We start from the raw sequence: 18,292 nt of genomic DNA, 5'->3' as shown, positions 1-18,292 counted from the left end.
GCTACTGGGGAAGAGCGGAGGGCTAGTACTAATAGCGCCAGAAAGAATGAAGCGACTGGGCCAAAGCCGAAAGGACGGTCAGCTGCGGATGTATCTGGTGGTGAAAGGAAAGTCCGATGCTGTAAAGATTTTTTCTCCATAGGAACCTGGAATGTAAGATCCATGAATCAAGGCAAGCTGGATGTGGTCAAACAAGAGATGACAAGACTGAACATTGACATCTTAGGAATCAGCGAACTAAAGTGGACAGGAATGGGTGAATTTAATTCAGATGACTATCAGGTATACTACTGTGGGCAAGAATCCCTCAGAAGAAATGGAGTGGCCTTCATAATCAATAAAAAAAGTAGGAAAAGCAATACTGGGATACAATCCCCAAAATGACAGAATGATCTCAGTCCGAATCCAAGGCAAACCATTCAATATTACAGTAGTTCAAGTCTATGCCCCAACCACTGGAGCTGAAGAAGATGAAATTGACCAGTTCTATGAAGCCCTACAGCATCTGATAGAATTAACACCAAAAAATGATGTCCTTATCATCATGGGAGATTGGAATGCTAAAGTAGGAAGCCAAAAGATAACCGGAATAACAGGCAAGTATGGCCTCGGAGTACAAAATAAAGCAGGGCACAGGCTGATAGAATTCTGTCAAGACAATACGATGGTCATAGCAAACACTCTTTTTCAACAACCTAAGAGACGACTCTACACATGGACATCACCAGATGGTCAACACAGAAATCAGATTGACTATGTGCTGTGCAGCCAAAGATGGAGAAGCTCTATACAGTCAGTAAAAACAAGACCAGGAGCTGACTGTGGCTCAGATCATGAGCTTCTTCTTGCAAAATTTAGGCTTAAACTAAAGAAAGTAGGGAAAAGCACCAGGCCACTCAGGTATGAACTAAATCATATCCCTGATGAATATACAGTAAAGGTGACAAATAGATTTAAAGAATTAGATCTGATAGACAGAGTGCCTGATGAACTATGGACGGAGGTTCGCAACATTGTACAAGAAGTAGCAACTAAAACCATTCCAAAGAAAAAGAAATGCAAGAAAGCAAAATGGCTGTCTGAGGAAGCTCTGCAAATAGCTGAGGAAAGAAGGGAAGCGAAAGGCAAGGGAGAAAGATACACCCAGTTAAATGCAGAATTCCAGAGAATAGCTAGAAGAGATAAGAATGCATTCTTAAATGAACAGTGCAAAGAAATAGAACAAAACAATAGAATAGGGAGGACCAGAGATCTATTCAAGAAAATTGGAGATATGAAGGGAACATTTCATGCAAAGATGGGCATGATAAAGGACCAAAATGGCAGGGACCTAACAGAGGCAGGAGAGATTAAGAAGAGGTGGCAAAATTACACAGAAGAACTATATAAGAATGAGCTTAACATCCCTGATAACCACGATGGGGTGGTCACTAACCTTGAGCCAGATATCCTAGAATGTGAAGTCAAATGGGCCTTAGGAAATCTGAGCAACAACAAAGCTAGTGGAGGTGACAGTATTCCAGCTGAGCTATTCAAAATCTTAAAAGACGACGCATCCAATTTGCCAGAAAATTTGGAAAACTCAACAATGGCCACAGGACTGGAAAAGGTCAGTTTACATTCCAATTCCAAAGAAAGGCAATGCCAAAGAATGTTCAAACTATTGCACCATTGCACTCATTTCACATGCTAGTAAGGTTATGCTTAAAATCCTACAAGCTAGGCTCCAGCAATATGTGGATCGAGAACTACCAGAAGTACAGGCAGGATTTCGTAGAGGCAGAGGAACTAGAGATCAAATTGCCAACATACGCTGGATCATGGAGAAAGCTAGGGAGTTCCAGAAAAACATCTACTTCTGCTTCATTGACTATGCTAAAGCCTTTGATTGTGTGGATCATAACAAATTGTGGCAAGTTCTTAAAGAGATGGGAGTACCAGACCATCTTATTTGTCTCTTGAGAAACCTGTATGCAGGTCAAGAAGCCACAGTGAGAACTGGACACGGAAACACTGATTGGTTCAAAATTGGGAAAGGAGTCCGGCAAGGTTGTATACTATCACCCTGCCTATTTAACTTATATGCAGAACACATCATGAGAAAGGCGGGGCTAGATGAATCAAAAATTGGAATTAAGATTGCCGGAAGAAATATCAACAACCTCAGATATGCAGATGATACCACTCTAATGGCAGAAAGCGAAGACGAACTAAAGAGTCTCTTGATGCGGGTGAAGGAGGAGAGTGCAAAAGTTGGCTTGAAACTCAACATTAAGAAAACTAAAATCATGGCATCCATCCCTTTCAATTCGTGGCAGATAGATGGTGAAGAAATGGAGGTAGTGACATTTTATTTTCCTGGGCTCCAAGATCACCACAGATGGGGACTGCAGCCAAGAAATTAAAAGACGCTTACTCCTGGGGAGGAAAGCTATGGCAAATCTAGACAGCGTACTAAAAAGCAGAGACATCACCCTGCCAACCAAAGTGCGTATAGTCAAAGTTTTCCCAGTTGCAATGTATGGCTGTGAAGGTTGGACCATAAGAAAGGTTGAGTGCCAAAGAATTGAGGCCTTTGAACTCTGGTGCTGGAGAAGACTCCTGCGAGTCCCTTGGACTGCAAGGCGAACAAACAAGTCAGTTCTAGAGGAGATCAACCCTGACTGCTCTTTAGAAGGCCAGATCCTGAAGATGAAACTGAAATACTTTGGCCACCTAATGAGAAAGAAGGACTCACTGGAGAAGAGCCTAATGCTGGGAAAGATTGAGGGAAAAAGAAGAAAGGGACGACAGAGAACGAGGTGGCTGGATGGAGTCACTGAAGCAGTAGGCATGAGTTTAAATGGACTCCAGAAGATGGTAGAGGACAGGAAGGCCTGGAGGAATGTTGTCCATGGGGTCGCGATGGGTCGGACACGACTTCGCAACTAACAACAACAAGTGATGAGTTAAACAGGACAAACCCGAAAGCAGGTTCAGTGTTAAACTTGAAACCCAGAAGATCATTTCTGGAGAGAAAGCTCTGTTGAATCCTGAGAAGCTTTCTTCTCAGTAAACCAGCAAAGATGTAGTCTGAACCACAACAGCTTATTTAATAGTCTCTTCCATTCCACTCATGGGGCCTCTGAATAAATTGGCATGCAGAGGATCAGAGTGGAATAATAATAGAACATTGGCCTCTCTTTAAGATACTGTTTTCTTGTAGTGGAAAAATGTATTCCAGAAATATTTCTTGGGTAAATAGTACTGATTATAAACTGTCAGAGAATGCAGGATCCCAAGTGATTAGCCTTTAATTATTATGCCACACATTATTTTCGGGTTGCTACTTTTGAAGGCAACTATTATTATGTGATGCTTGCAGAACCGAATTTCAGTCATAAGGGCAATTGCTTAATTACAGATTTTATGTCCAACAAGTACTGCTGGGGGAGGATTCTGAATCGCTTGGGTGAGAACTGAATAGCTGGAGCAGAGCCTGGAAACGAAACAAAAACAAACCTTTTGAATCACACTAATAGTCTAAATCCAGGGATGGCGAACTATGACACGTGTGTCCAAAGTGATATGCCAGGACATTTTGGGTGACACACCAGGCATTCACCAATACTTGACAACAACTATTCCTGAAAGCATACCCGCTTCTCACACGGCCTCTGAATAGTGTGTGAGGGGCTATGCTCTTGCACGGCTTCTGGAGCCTCTAGAAATCACATGAGAATGCAGCAGGCTTTTGGGTGGTTTTCAGAGACTGCAGAGGAAGGGTATTCATTGGAGCTACTTCAAGCAAAAAGGCCTTCAGGCTGAACTGGAAGAGATTCAGGGGCCTATCAACAGAAAAAGAACACTTCCTGAAGTTAAGTGGTGCACAGAAGATTCTGGGGAACACTGGGCCATGGGGGCAATCCTTGTGGTCTGCCAACAGCCTATGGAGCTGCTAATGGAGTCGGACAGCGATGAGGCTAAGGAAGAACATGAGCCAGTCCTGGAGGCTGGGGAAGGCCCAGATGAGGGCTCTGCATCGGAGGCAGAGGTGGGGCCAGGGCCATCTGGGAGTAATGTGCTGACTCCAGAGCCTCCAGAGGCTGACAGTAGTGGGGCAGAGAAACAGGAGGAGCCTGTTCCTAATGCATGCATGAGAAGAGCTGCCAGAAGGCAAGAGCAGTTAAAGCAAAGTGACTTGGGAGTAAGGCCAAGAGATGATTGGCCCTTCCCATAAGACTTAAAAGACCAGCAACGGCGTTTGGGCTCTTTGTCGGAAAACAATATTGATAGCCTTGCTCCTTGTCTTGCTGCATTTATTTCTTGAGGGCATCTTCTGCTTTTAAACTTTTGCCAAGAAAAGCCTTTGGCAGTTTGCCTAATTAGACCAAGGTTGGTGATAAGACTGAAGAATTATGTTATGAAGAATTTGCTTTGATTTAGTTTGGACGATGCTGAGAATGAGTTAATTCTCAGCTGTTCTAATAAAGTCTATTTGTTTTTGAACTGATTGCTTTTACTACTACCTACTTGGAGTTGGGTCACAACAATCCTGCCATTCCAAGGTGCATGAGCAATCCTGAGTTAGTGGCATTAGGGGTGAAGTGGAGATTCAGTCCCCAGCCCCGACACTGCCAAATGCCATTGTACCAGATCAGGGATGTCAAACTTGTGGCATCACGTTGTCATCACGGGACATATCGCAACTTTTCCCCCTTTGCTAAAATGGGAGTGGGCATGTGACACATCCAGCCTGCAAGCCGCAAGTTTGACACTTCTGTACCAGATGGTCTAGATGGGGGAGGGATAGAGAATTGTTTCTCTCTTGTTCAGGTGTGTGTGTGTGTGTGTGTATGAGACACCAGCAGAGTCAAGTTAGGCATTTTTTTGAAATTTTGATATGTCAAACCGAAAAGGTTTTCCATCACTGGTTAAATCCATCCAGATCTTTTTCCTGATCTACAAATTCACACAGGGAGTTATGAAAATTCAAATCACTTGTGATTTATCCTCATTTTTCTGACCACTGCTTTAAGTGTCAGCTTGCCATTGTCCTCTGTCAGGAAAGCGTCAAAGTCAATTTGACTCAGAGAAATGATTTGAAGAAATAATAATTAAGGGGGCAAAAGGAGCTCTGAAATAAAATGCACCCATCCCCTATAAAATGAAGATACTATCGGGGAAGTCTGTCATTTGCACCTCTGTAACTGTCTGGTTTGGTTCTGCAACCCAACAAGAAAGACACAGACTTCAGAGGATAATTAGAACTGCACAAAAAACAATGGCTACCAACCTGCCTTCCATTGAGGACCTGTATACTGCACGAATCAAGAAGAGGGCCATGAAAATATTTACAGATTCCTCACATCCTGGACATAAACTGTTTCAAATCCTACCCTCAAAATGATGCTATAGAGCACTGCACAGGACAACTAGACACAAGAACAGTTTTTCCCCTAACACTATCACTCTGCTAAACAAATAATTCCCTCAACACTGTCAAACTATTTACTAAATCTGCACTATTAATCTTCTCATCGTTCCCATCACCCATCTCCTTCCACTTATGAAAGTATGACTGTAACTTTGTTGCTGGTATCCTTATGATTTATATTGATTGTTTCCTGATTGCTTATTTGTACCCTATGACTATCATTAAGTGTTGTATCATTAAGTGTTAAATTTGTACCTTATGGCTATCATTAAGTGTTGTAAGTGTTGTACCTTGATGAAGGTATCTTTTCTTCTATGTACACTGAGAGTATATGCACCAAGACAAATTCCTTGTGTGTCCAATCACACTTGGCCAATTAAAAAAAAAAATCTTTGCAAGGCTAACCAGATACGATTTCTTTAAGGCAACATATGCAGCCAAATCTTTCAAAGAACCATGCCATTTTCCCAACTGAGTTTTTCTACCATTCTCTGCTTGGATGCAGCTGTACTTTTTCATCTTGGAATGGAAAGGCTTGGGCAAGCCATTACTAAAAGGTAATCATATCAGTAAAAAATGAACCACCTGCACTTGTAGCATTATTTGGACAAGGGGTGGCAGCATTGTCAAACTGATCGTGTAGCAACATTTGTCTCTACAAGTCCTTTGATTCAGGAACAGCAAATACTTATGATCTTCTTTGAGCCAGCATGCATAAGATGCCCTGGAGTCTTCAGCTCACAGCACTTTAAATGTCTCTTAAGAGAACAATGATTTAGAAAGGCAAATAGATGAGGTTCAATTCAGGGGCTTCCAATTCTCACTATCTGAACTTTATTTTAAATGGTACACATAGAAAACTTTAAAAGTTCATGGAAATATTGAAAAGCATTAAATGCATTAAAATGCAGACAAATTTCCTCCTCCCCTTAATCTGTTTTATAATTATCTATTAAGAAATAGAGCCTTCTTGAACAAGTAATTTATATTATTACAAAAATAAATCCTTTTTATTTACATTTTTTCTCCAATATTTTATTACATGTTATAGAGCAAAAACTCAACATAAACTAACAATCAAGAAATAATAAAGAGGGAAAAGAGAATAAGGAAGAAAAAGAAAGGAAAACACAAATGTTTACAAAGAATATCTTTCTACTTCTTCCATTAATATAATGAAACTTACTTTCAACTCTTAGTTTAAGGCTATAATATTTTTCCCCCAAGAAAGAAAGGGGGGAATGACTTTATTTTTTTAAAAATACATTTTAAAAAAATCATACAACTCATCGAAAGTCATATCACCAAACTAACCACGGCTGGTCAAACAATTTAAGTTTGATTTATCCTGATTTGGCTAATATTGATTATGAGTAGAAACTGTCACCATTAGATACATGTTAAGAAAACAAGAAAATTTTGACAGAACTCAGTTGCCTCCAGTTAGTAAGCATAGTTGAAAATAATGTCCTTCAGCCTCAATCTCAAGAGTTAAACAAGATGCTTATTTACCATAAGTGGATTGTCATGCATAGGATATCAATGGGATCAGGAGATGTGTATAAGAACATTTTTCAAAGTTTCCTTTTTAATGATGAAAAAAGCAAACAGTCCAATGAAAACAGGGCATGCTGGAAAAGATATCAGCTGTCAGTGAAGGGAAGGAATAGGGAAGGATGGAGTAATTTAAAGAGAGACTGGATCTCTCAACAGCAGGAAGCTGTAGTGCATGTTTTGGCAAAGCCCCATATACCGTATAGCACCTTGGCTGGGTTTGAAAAGCTAAATAGGATCAGTCATGCTTTGATGGGAAACCTGCAAAAAAGCCAGTTTACTGCTGGCTAAACACGGAAGTTAAAAATTAATCCCAGCACTAAGGAACAGCAAAATGCTGCTGCATTGTTGACAAGAATATCACATGGACATACCTATGTGGTCACCAGGAGTCAAGCCTGATTTGATTTGAGGAAATCTTAACCTTTTTCACTTCTGAAGAAATTCATGGGAGCAATCACGGTACTTTCTTTAGTGTTAGCTGTATTTCCAAGCTAAAAAAAAAGTTTCTTTTTTAGGACCCAGAGGCAATAAATACACCAATGAGTAAGTATTTTTGTTAAGTTTATCAGGCAGGTTTAAACAGAAAAACAAAAAATATACCATACTAAGCGAGATGATAATAAATATATGTTTTGCTATCAAGAGCCCCAGTGGAATGATAATGGAGAGACCCCAAGATAGCCAATGCACACTGCACCTGGCACCAGGCCTGTTTCAAAGCTCCAAATTCAAGAGGCAATATCAAGGTCTTTAATCCATTTCTTGCACCAGATCTTATGCCAAGAGACTGGTTGTTTACACCTGGTAACAAAACCTCATAGCCTTGTTTACATGATTGCATGTCCTGACCTTAGCAAGACGGTATACCTGTTCATCGTGGAAACTGACTGCACCTAGAATAAAAGACTCTGGTAACTGTACAGAGAAGCAGGTACCCCACCTTAAATATTCGTGGGCTCCTCCTTAATATAGTACAGCTATGTTAAGATTTCTTCCTTATCATTATCTGTCAACAGGAGTGAGAAAGAAAGCAATTTATACACTATCATAACTGAGAGGACTCTAGACCACTTCTTAATATAAAGGAGAAATTAAAAGATGTCACTACCAGCCTCAAAATACAGTGGTCTTCTGCAATGCCATGGCAGTCATGGCAGATAGAATAGTCTAAAAAATAAACTTGACTCAAGGACATTGTGCATGTTTTTTTAGCTGGGTGGAGATTTGTATCTGATTCATTGAATTAGTAACTCCCTAAAGTACCAGTTTTGCTTGCTGGAAGGAGAACATCCCCAACTGCATCAAGCACGATTTTAACAGGGGCCAATTGGTCCATTTTGATCATTGACAGCCTTGCTACTTAACCATTCTGGGGTATCTTCACCTCTTCCATCATAGTGTCATTCATCAATACAGTTGGTTTCTCTGTATGATGTAACACTATTCACAGATGTTCAGTAACGTGTATTAAAAGAAGAGGAGGAGGAGGAGGAGGAGGAGGAGGAGGAGGAGGAGGAGGAGGAGGAGGAGGAGGAGGAGGAGGAGGAGGAGGAGGAGAAGAAGAAGAAGAAGAAGAAGAAGAAGAAGAAGAAGAAGAAGAAGAAGAAGAAGAAGAAGAAGAAGAAGAAGAAGAAGAAGAACAACAACAACAACAACAACAACAACAACAACAATAGAACAATGTTGCCTGCTTCACTGACTTCATTTGGCATCCCACAGACCAAACCTTAAAAGGTTACAGAGTGCAGCTGGATAGGAAATAGAGCATCTGTTTGTGTTTGTATAGCACTGGACACCGAATAAAGAAATAAGAAATGATGATATTCAAAACACAAGTGAAAGAATTCAGGAGGATACCTGGAAGCAGCCCTTGTGCAGCATCTCTGAGGTCCTAACTTCTACTGAGCAATCAGTAAGCCAAACATTCTCCCACCCACCCTTGAATAATTGATTAGAAAAAAAACTTTATGCTCTGCTGTTCCTTGTGATTGTGCCAAGAGGTCAGCAAAGGAAGAGTTTCATAAAGCTAAGGCTGAATCACACACATCCTCTGGTTTATATGAGCCATGGCCACTCCCAAATTCTGTGCCGGTGATAGCCTGGACTCCAGTGAACCAAATTCTGCTTGAAGGGACAGGAAAGTTCTGGAATATCAGGTATGGTTTTTGTGATAATGTTTATATAATGCAAATTAAGCTGAAGAGACAAGCATAAGTCAGTCCTGATACTTTAGTGAATACTTCAGCAGAACAAAATGCATGAGAATTTAACGGCCAGTGAGAAAAAAAGGTTCTCAAGTGAGGGGAACTGAGGAAAAATCTTTGGCTAGAAGTTTACACCAGTTCCTGTCACACCAAGTTAGTGCAGAACTGGCCACGGTCCGGATCTGCATGTTTAAAAAACAAAACAAAGCAATTCAGAAATTATTGTAAGCAAAATATGAGAACTGATAATATAGGATTGCATCAAATGACACGTGAGACTCCACTGGTTTGACTGTGTTTAATTATAATGATTTCTAACCTGCTTTTCTGATCTGGATTCCCAAAGTAAAGATACTGCATCTGACAGAAGCATAGAAATAAGGGAAAATTTCATTTCATTTTACTTCCCAATTTGCAAGAATGTTTTCAAATTGCAATTTAAGTAGTTTTTTCCCAGATAGTTTTATTTCATTTTGTTTTATTTGGAAAAAGATTCACATGAGGATCAATGTTGTTGATCAATAAAGAAAACTGTATTAACGGCAATGTCTAATTCGTATAATTCTTTTTTTTTTTTTTTAAACTATTAAATTCCATACTTAACCTCTCCCCAATATATCTATATGTTCTTTTAAATTTCTCCAGAAACGCTGGAATTTCTCTTCTGTTTTATATTCTTGTTATCAAACTGTTCTGAAACAGAGATCAGGGAACATTGTCTTTATTCAAGTACTGTAGTTAAAATAGGAAAGGAAAAGAGTGTTTTTCTTTTCACCGTGTTCAAAAAAGACTTTCCACTGACCCAGCCTTGATTTTAGTTTGGAACAAGGAGAGCTGATGTTTCTTACATAAATTCTTAAAAATATTTTCCTCTTGGCATACACTTTATTATATTTTCCAAAGCAGATCTTCCTGTCAGATATCAGTGGCCTTATTTTTAAAACTCAGGAACAACATGCCGACCTTTTGTTTTCTGAGTGCAACTTTGAAATTTGACTTTGAAATTAATGAGATACCAGTTTGGAAAAAATTGCCATCCTCTTCAGCTCTTAAAAGCACATGTCCAGAGCCTCTATCCAGTGTCAGGATTAAAGTGCTGCATATAGGCTGCCTGCCTATGCAGTCATCTGCTGGGAGGACCTAAGTGATGTCATGCATGTCATAACATCATTGTGCAAATGATGCAAATTATATAATCTTGTTATTTTGTAGAATGATGTCATAACACGTGAAATCCCATTTTGAATATTGCATTGTTTTTGACAAAGCAATAACTTAAATTTTGTGGTAAATTCCAGGGCCAAATTAAATTGCATAATCAATCCAACAGTTGGATTTTATAGGCAATTATTTATTTTATTTATTTATTTTATTTATTATTTAGATTTTTATACCGCCCTTCTCCCGAAGGACTCAGGGCGGTGTACAGCCAGATTAAAACAATTCAATATACAAATTAAAACAATTTAAAATACATATTCTATAAGTGGCCGAGAATTAAAACCGTCGAATTGACCCATACTAAAATACCCCAATTAAAATTATTAAAAATTCAAAAATTTAAAATTTAAAAATCAAGCCAGTCCCGCTTGGATAAACAGATACGTTTTCAATTCACGGCGAAAGGTCCGAAGGTCAGGTAATTGGCGCAAACCGGGGGGAAGTTCATTCCAGAGGGTAGGTGCTCCAACAGAGAAGGCCCTTCCCCTGGGGGCCGCCAGCCGACATTGCTTGGCGGACGGCACCCTGAGAAGACCCTCTCCGTGTGAGCGTACGGGTCGATGGGAGGCATAAGGTAACAGCAGGCGGTCCCGTAAGTACCCGGGCCCTAAGCCATGGATTATACTGACAGTAATACTGTTGATTGATTTGAAATCTTTTTATCCCCCTATTGCATTGCAGTGACAAAGCACAGTCCTATTTCTATCAACTAGAAAGAAAATTGCAAGCAAAATTATATCAGTAAAAGGAAGATATACCTGAATCACCCTGTTGCAATAAGCCAGTTGGTTTTAACCAGATTTGTTGGATTAATAGTTCATGGCTGACCAGGGTGAATTATAAACCACAGTAATAAAGTATATAATATTTTGACTTAATGCAGTATTGAAATCCTGTAGCCACAGAGCCGTCGTCTTTTGAGAAAAGATATTATTACTTCAGAATTTCTCCTGTGCCTTGCTGTCCTGCCTACTCATCTATTTGACCTATGAGGTCAAAATCTGAACGTTATCTCCTGGAAGAGAAAATCCACTCACTGATAAAATTCTCACAAGTTCTTATCAAGGAATTTATCAGTTACTTCATAAAGACATTCTTTAGTTACTATTTCATCGGTTAGATGAGTTGAAGCCAATAGGAGAATCTTTCCCAATTTGAAGTGCTTCAGATATGTTGAATTTTGTGACTCCTCCAATCCTTTGGAGAGGCTGCAATGTGTATTTCTGAGGCAAGTAGATAGAAGTAACACTCCCTGGCTGTGGGCATTTAGCTACATATTGTGGTGTGCATGTGAGAGATGAGAGCTGCCTTACTGAACCATGTAATCTTACAACACTGTGACTCCATCATCCCAACAAAGTTATGTTGTTGTGTATATCAGTGTATGTAGTTTCAATGCTATATTGGTGAAATTAGTGTTTTTCTACTGGGGTTTATATAATTATCTCACTATGTTGTTTTTAGAGCCTGAATCAGAAATCTACTCTCAGATGAACCTGGATGGGCAGGTAGAGATACTAAAGAAATAGTGGGGACCTTTTCATTGACTTGAATGGGAGTTGGTACTAGTGGTGAGTTTTAATGCCATCTTTTGCCCAGTTAAATTTTACATTGGCCAAAACCACAGTTTCTGCCTGGCTGATCATTAATATGGCCCATTCACTACTCCCCACGGGCAGATGATATCGTCTTTCTCCCAACCTCAGTTTATTGTGAATGCACCCATTACCTTTTGTTTTCCAGCTTTGCTTCAAAACTGCTTTTTGTTCCCCAGCTTGAGCTGCCTTAAGATTTTCAAAGCAAATGGTGTCCAGCATTTTATTTAATTCTATTACTAGTTTTTAATTGCTGGGCCTGGAAAGCCCCCTCTTCTCCAGTGGCTGATTGCTGCCTTGCAGAACACCCCATCCTGGGCTGCTCAGGTATTCTTTTCCTTGTTGATTGGCAATTGCTATTTTTTATACAATCTTGTGGTTGATCTAGCAATGGCTTCTTAACACAATGAATAAAACCCTAGAGTGCTCCCTAGACCTCTTCCCTTCCTTCCCCTGGCCAAAGTACTACAAAACTCTCTTAATATTTTTTTTTTACATCTTTAAGCTGAAGCATAAGAACATTGCTGCTTTATTTCTATGAAGCTGAACTAGTAATTTTTCCTTTCTATAAAGTTTCCATGGATCTACTGAGGAACATAGGGGCAAAAGAATAACCTGCCCATTTTGCTTTGGTTATTGTAGTAGCAAAACAGTGATGGAACTATGACAGAAAAAAAGAAAGTGTTTGCATTAGTGTCAAAGTAGGTATGTGAGAAGGGTTGATGAAGACATCCATACGTGCAACTATCTCAGAAAGAAAAGTAAAAACACAAATTCTGGTGGAAAGCAGCCAGCCCCTAAAGGAAATGTTAGACATTACTGTAGTCAGCCAGTCCATAAGGAGCTAGCCAACAAGGTTTACATTCTTTGCATGGATGAGAAGGGCAGGATGAAGGAAAATGACCAGTAAGATCTTGTTTTATAGTTCAGATTGAACACAGTCCTGGTCCTATTGTCAATACACAACACACTGGACTGGAATTTCTGAAGTTGCCTTCAGAAATGGCTAGGGGTAGAATGAGAGAGAGACAAACAGCTTGGACAGTCCAGAATTGCCCATTGTCTGAGATACACAGTCACAACTTGAGTAGGTATAAGTTAAGCCACACTCAATTCACCCCAGTATTTCTTTGCATAGGAATAGCACTAAAAATGCCCTTGTCTTTTCAACATAAAAAAGGGTCCAGTCCAGTGGTGACATCCAATTTTTTTTTACTATTGGTTCTGTAGGCGTGGCTTAGTGGGCCTGGCAGGGGCAAAATCTCCATTCCCACCCCACTCTGGGGCCAGCCAGAGGTCGTATTTGCCGGTTCTCTGAACTGCTTAAAATTTCCGCTACCAGTTCTCCAGAACCTGTCAGAATCTGCTGGATTTCACCCCTGGTCTAGTCACTCATCAATTCTTTCTCTTTGAATGCCTGATAGATTTCAACTGAAGATGTTGCCATTGCCATTTGCTTTTCTTAATAAGCATGATAGTGATTCCACATCTTCAGAAACTGCATTTTTAAAACAGGTCCCTAAATCCCTTTTCATTCCACATTCTGTGGAAATGATATTTTCTGCTATGGCATGCAGTTGGGGGAACCCAGAACACTTACTAAGTGTGTTATACTTTAAAAAAAACCTTCTTAGTTCTTTAAAAAAAGTTATTTTTCATAAGTGGAGATGCCCCACCCTATATCTGCATGACTGACAGCTCTTTTGTTGCCCCACATAACCTGGGTAATATTTATGCATGACTGGATCATACTGCCTTAAGCAGAAACATTCAGATCAAGCCTCAACTGCTCAGAGCTGTTTCCATGCAGTTCACAACATGTACCATTGTGCTCCAAAAGTAGGTAAGGATGAGGAGGAAATAGATATGATCATTGTCTAAACAAAGCAGTTGCGATAAAAGTTCATGCTGACTCGGACGTGTATTCCATTTGGATTACTAACCAACCAGAAAATATCAAAATCTTTTGGCCTGTTTCTTTGTTCTTGGGAACTTTGCCAGAAAAGCAGCTTAAGTTTATGGGGAAGAAAAAGGAGAGAGCCACTGAATCTGTTTTTGGAAGAAGGAATGATGGATTCTAAATGATAACTTACCCTTTCTCAGTGTTGTGCCATTCAGAGGTATTGGACTATACTACCTGTTACCCAAGGTAATGTAGCCATTGGTGTGCAAACTTCATGCAAAACAGACCACACACTCCCTAAACCTATGTTGACATCCAACGAACCAGATGTGAAACTATTTCAAGTTGGTTTCTCCCAAGGAACCAAGAATGGATAAAGAGGGTCTCAGATAATTCCACTAACCCCATCTATGGACATGAACATCTTTCATCTCCTCTGGCTGGTTAGTCTGTGAGATGCTGCCTGGAGAAAGCAGATTTAGGGATTGAAATACTTATAACCTTTTAGAAAGATTACTGCAGCATTCTACACATAGGGCAGGCAGAAATGTAAGAGGAAGACAAAGCTATTTGTCCCAACTGTATGTGAGTTACATTGGTAACTCATCTGTACGTCATCCCAGTTTAAAGTGTTAGTGTTGTAACCTTTATAGCACATTTTAAGCTTTCTCTGGAGGAAGTCTACACTTCCTCCTGGATTGTGGATTGTTTAATCAGTCTGATTAAAGAATTAATCATGGTGTATGCTAATTCTTCATCTACTTCATCTACTACATTTATAATTACTAGATTATAGTTTGGCTTTTGGGATCAGACTGAGGCTTAGAGAGAGTCAACTCACACCTATTTTAAACCCACCAGTGGATTAGAGAGAGATGGTTTCATTTGATTTATTTATTAAATGTATATGCTATCCATCTCACTGTCAAATGACTCTGGGCATCTTACAGTACAATATCACAAAGCACTATAAAACACAATTAGAGCATTAAAAACATTAAAATATTAAGCATTGGACATTAAAATGAACAAAAATGGATAAAAAATCCAAATTACATTTCTCCAGTTACTTATGCAGCATTGCTATTTTCCAACATTTACAGTTTTTAGAATTCTGTTTCCCTTGGTTTATTTCTTAGAAATTTATATTTATACAATTAATTTCAATTCCATTCTTCAACAAATCATTCTCATTTCCATACAAATCTCTAAAATGCTATTTCTATCATTTCACTGACTTTTTTCCCAAATAATTTCCATTCATTTTATTTTTAACTCCATTCACTCTGCTCATAATCCATTTTCAAAATGATGTTTAATTCCCACCAAAATTTCTCAGCATTTTCTCTTTCAATCTGAATTGTTCCTTGCTCTCTTTGACAACATTCTTTAAAATTACTATTTTCTCAATAGTGTAGACACATTTTACAGTAGTTCGCTCCTTCTCAGAGCAATTGTTTATTTACTTACTGTGAAATTTATATGCCACCCATCTTGCCTAAAGACAATCTCTAAGTTGCTTACAACAATCATTCCCTTCTCAGCAATTTTCCTATCCATATCTTCTTCCACTTTATTCATTCATGAAGCATCCTTTTTTTCCTTATTTCCTGTTTAACTCCAAATATTCTGTGGCATTTTAAAAGATATTTTCATTCTTTTCAAAGAAATTTCCACATTCCACTACCTGACTCTGTGGTTTCATCCCCTAACCCCAATACTGTAACTTTAACCTTAGACTGTGTACTGTTGACCTCACCCCATTCCTAAGAGGTCTGTAAGGGGCGTGTAAAGCACACCAATGTGCCTACTGTTCCTGTCCTACTGTCCCCATTTATTCGTATCCATCCAGTTATGTATTTATAACTGTGTTTATATTTATATCTGTTAATTTATACATGCTTGACAAATAAATAAATTAATAAAAATCAAATCAAATCTCTTTGCCCACATTTATATCCATTTTCCATTTATTTTGATTACCTAATATTTTTCATCCAAGACACATACTTTTTCTTTTTTATGGTTTTCTACTTTGTTGGACTTGATGATCTCTCACCCTCCACCTCCATGATCCTGTAATTCTACTTTTTTCCACTATTTTCCCCCCGTTTCTTTCCTTTTCTTCCATGTCCATTTTTCTAAAGATCCATTCTTGATAGTACCAAATAACGGTTTGTTCCACATTCAGAATCTCTCATTGTTCTTGTATCTTTCTGTAATTCCTCAATCTTTCATCATAAACGAAGCAGACATTCAACTCATTCCTTTGCCACTTGTATGCATGAATAGATTTTCAGCCAATTAATATTCAAAACAAAAAGATGCTCTTGTAAACACACCCACCAAGCAGACACCATTCTCATTCATTTTGGTTTTGTGAGCCATTGATTTTTCTATATTGTCTTACATTGTCTTCCATTCATGTCATCTAGGAGAATAATTTTTTTTTCTAAATCATGGTCATAAAGTATGTTGCATAATTTTCCTCAAAAGTCATCCCTGGTTTTGTTCTTTCATTATTCCTACCTTCCCAAAGCATAACTTGGAACCTCTGAATTCTTGTTCTTATTCACATCCATATCAATCAAGGTAACACCAATTCATTTAGCTCTTGCATTCATAAATAAATTTGCACCTTCATTTCCATGGTTATGTTCATGAGCCTGGTCCACAAGATTGGGCTATGCTCCTCCTCCCTCCCTCCATCCTCCCTCTTCCCTCTATCTATATTTTCCATCATCACCAACAGATGGCCTGATGTCTACCTTTCACACCATGTTTTTTAATAAGATAAGAATAGTCTAGTTAACTAGCCTTTGTGGTACCCCATATCATTTGCAGCATTCTCTGGTTAGTTTCAGCAAAGTATCCTACAAGTACAATCAAAGCCCAGTTTTATGCCAAGCATGCTTACACTATTTTATGCAAATCAGATTCTTTTACCTAAATATTTGCTCTACTATATCTGCCAATTAAGTAACACATGTAGGCAGTGTCCATTCATGATAGATTAGCTGGGTTTTGTTTTTGTTTTTTTGTAAGCAATTTGATGTTAAGTCCAGGATATAAATAATCAGATCATTGCATTTATAATCTGAGGCTATTGAGGTCATATAGGAGGAAGAAGTGACATTTCTACTGATTGATTCAAGGTGTTATTTCTTAAAAAGTCTTCCCACTCTTGCATTTTGCTTTGTTAAACTGTGTCCTAGATTCAAACTAAGGATCTCAAGTTCACTATCAGCCTTCTATTAACCAACAATAGTAACAGTATTAGTAGTGAAAAACAGCCTCAACATATTGGCACCACAATCATATGGTAAAATTAAAAAGCAGCCTACATGCCTATTAGAGTCACAGGTTATTTTTTATTTTTTTTTAAAAATGCACGCATGTTTTCATAAAGAATCAAAATTTCTTCAGTCAGTTACCTTGTTGCCTGCTGTTGACTCCTGACTCAAGTAGTCTCTATACAAAGAAATCCTTGGGCGCATAATTCCCCTGATAATTGTAATTCATTATGTTCCTAATTAGTTTTCAGAGACCAGTTATCCATGTCTTTATTTGGATTATTGCAGCAGCATAAGTTCCCCACCTGAATGTTTAGTTCGCACTGACTGCAACATCTTTGCCACAAATACAAACATAAATTATTTTTATTTTTATCTAGCATGAAACTCAAAGCAATATTCAGGACGCTTCTCAGTGGATTGCTCCTAGATTCTGGACAGACCAGGTTTAATTTCTTTCAGTAGGATCACTCCATCCTACGCTTTTAAAGTCTGTGTGTGTTCAAACAATGCACTAAATGAGAATGTGATTTGTTTGATTTAGTTTAACAATAGTTCTTATGTGATCCCACTCAGCAAAGGACATTTATGGCATCATAATTCCTTCAGTAGAAAAAAATTAAATAGGAGGAAACATTTGCATAAAATATTAAGGAACCTTTACCCACCACTAGTAGGAAGTTTATTATTACAAAGCAAAGCCCAAGTCTCTAGCATCATACTTACTTTCAGCAATGAGACTGGATGTCACAAAGGTCCTCTGTCAACTCAGGCCAGATCCTGCCTGTAGGGTGCTTAGATCTGGCCCATGGGGGCACCCTGGAAATAGCAAAGGACAAGCCCATAGTGCCTCTGCCAGCAAAAACCGGAGCTCGGGGGGCACACCTGTTTTCACTGGCAGAGCACTGCAGGAGGCCATCCCAGCCGAAAACGGAGCCTGGGGGAGGCATCCAGACCACCACAGGTGCCCCAGATATGAGTGACATTGAGCTGGCCACACCCACCCTGGCCATGCCCCCTGACCCCCCAAGGTCAAACACAACCCTGATGAAATTGAGTTTGACACCCCTGCTCTAGGATGATAGAGAACATCCCAGGAATTA

The 18,292-nt window shown here is 39.0% G+C and overlaps 1 pseudogene; it reads left to right on the top strand.

Moving 5' to 3' along the window:
• Positions 1-343: 343 nt before the first annotated feature.
• Positions 344-18,292, top strand: part of LOC131197204 (uncharacterized) — a 52,039-nt pseudogene continuing 34,090 nt past the window's right edge.

The sequence above is a fragment of the Ahaetulla prasina genome, chromosome 1, assembly GCF_028640845.1.
Source record: "Ahaetulla prasina isolate Xishuangbanna chromosome 1, ASM2864084v1, whole genome shotgun sequence".
In the NCBI taxonomy this organism is placed as follows: domain Eukaryota; kingdom Metazoa; phylum Chordata; class Lepidosauria; order Squamata; family Colubridae; genus Ahaetulla; species Ahaetulla prasina.
The sequence above is the reverse complement of the archived record's forward strand: the minus strand, read 5'-3'. Positions and strand labels throughout refer to the sequence as shown.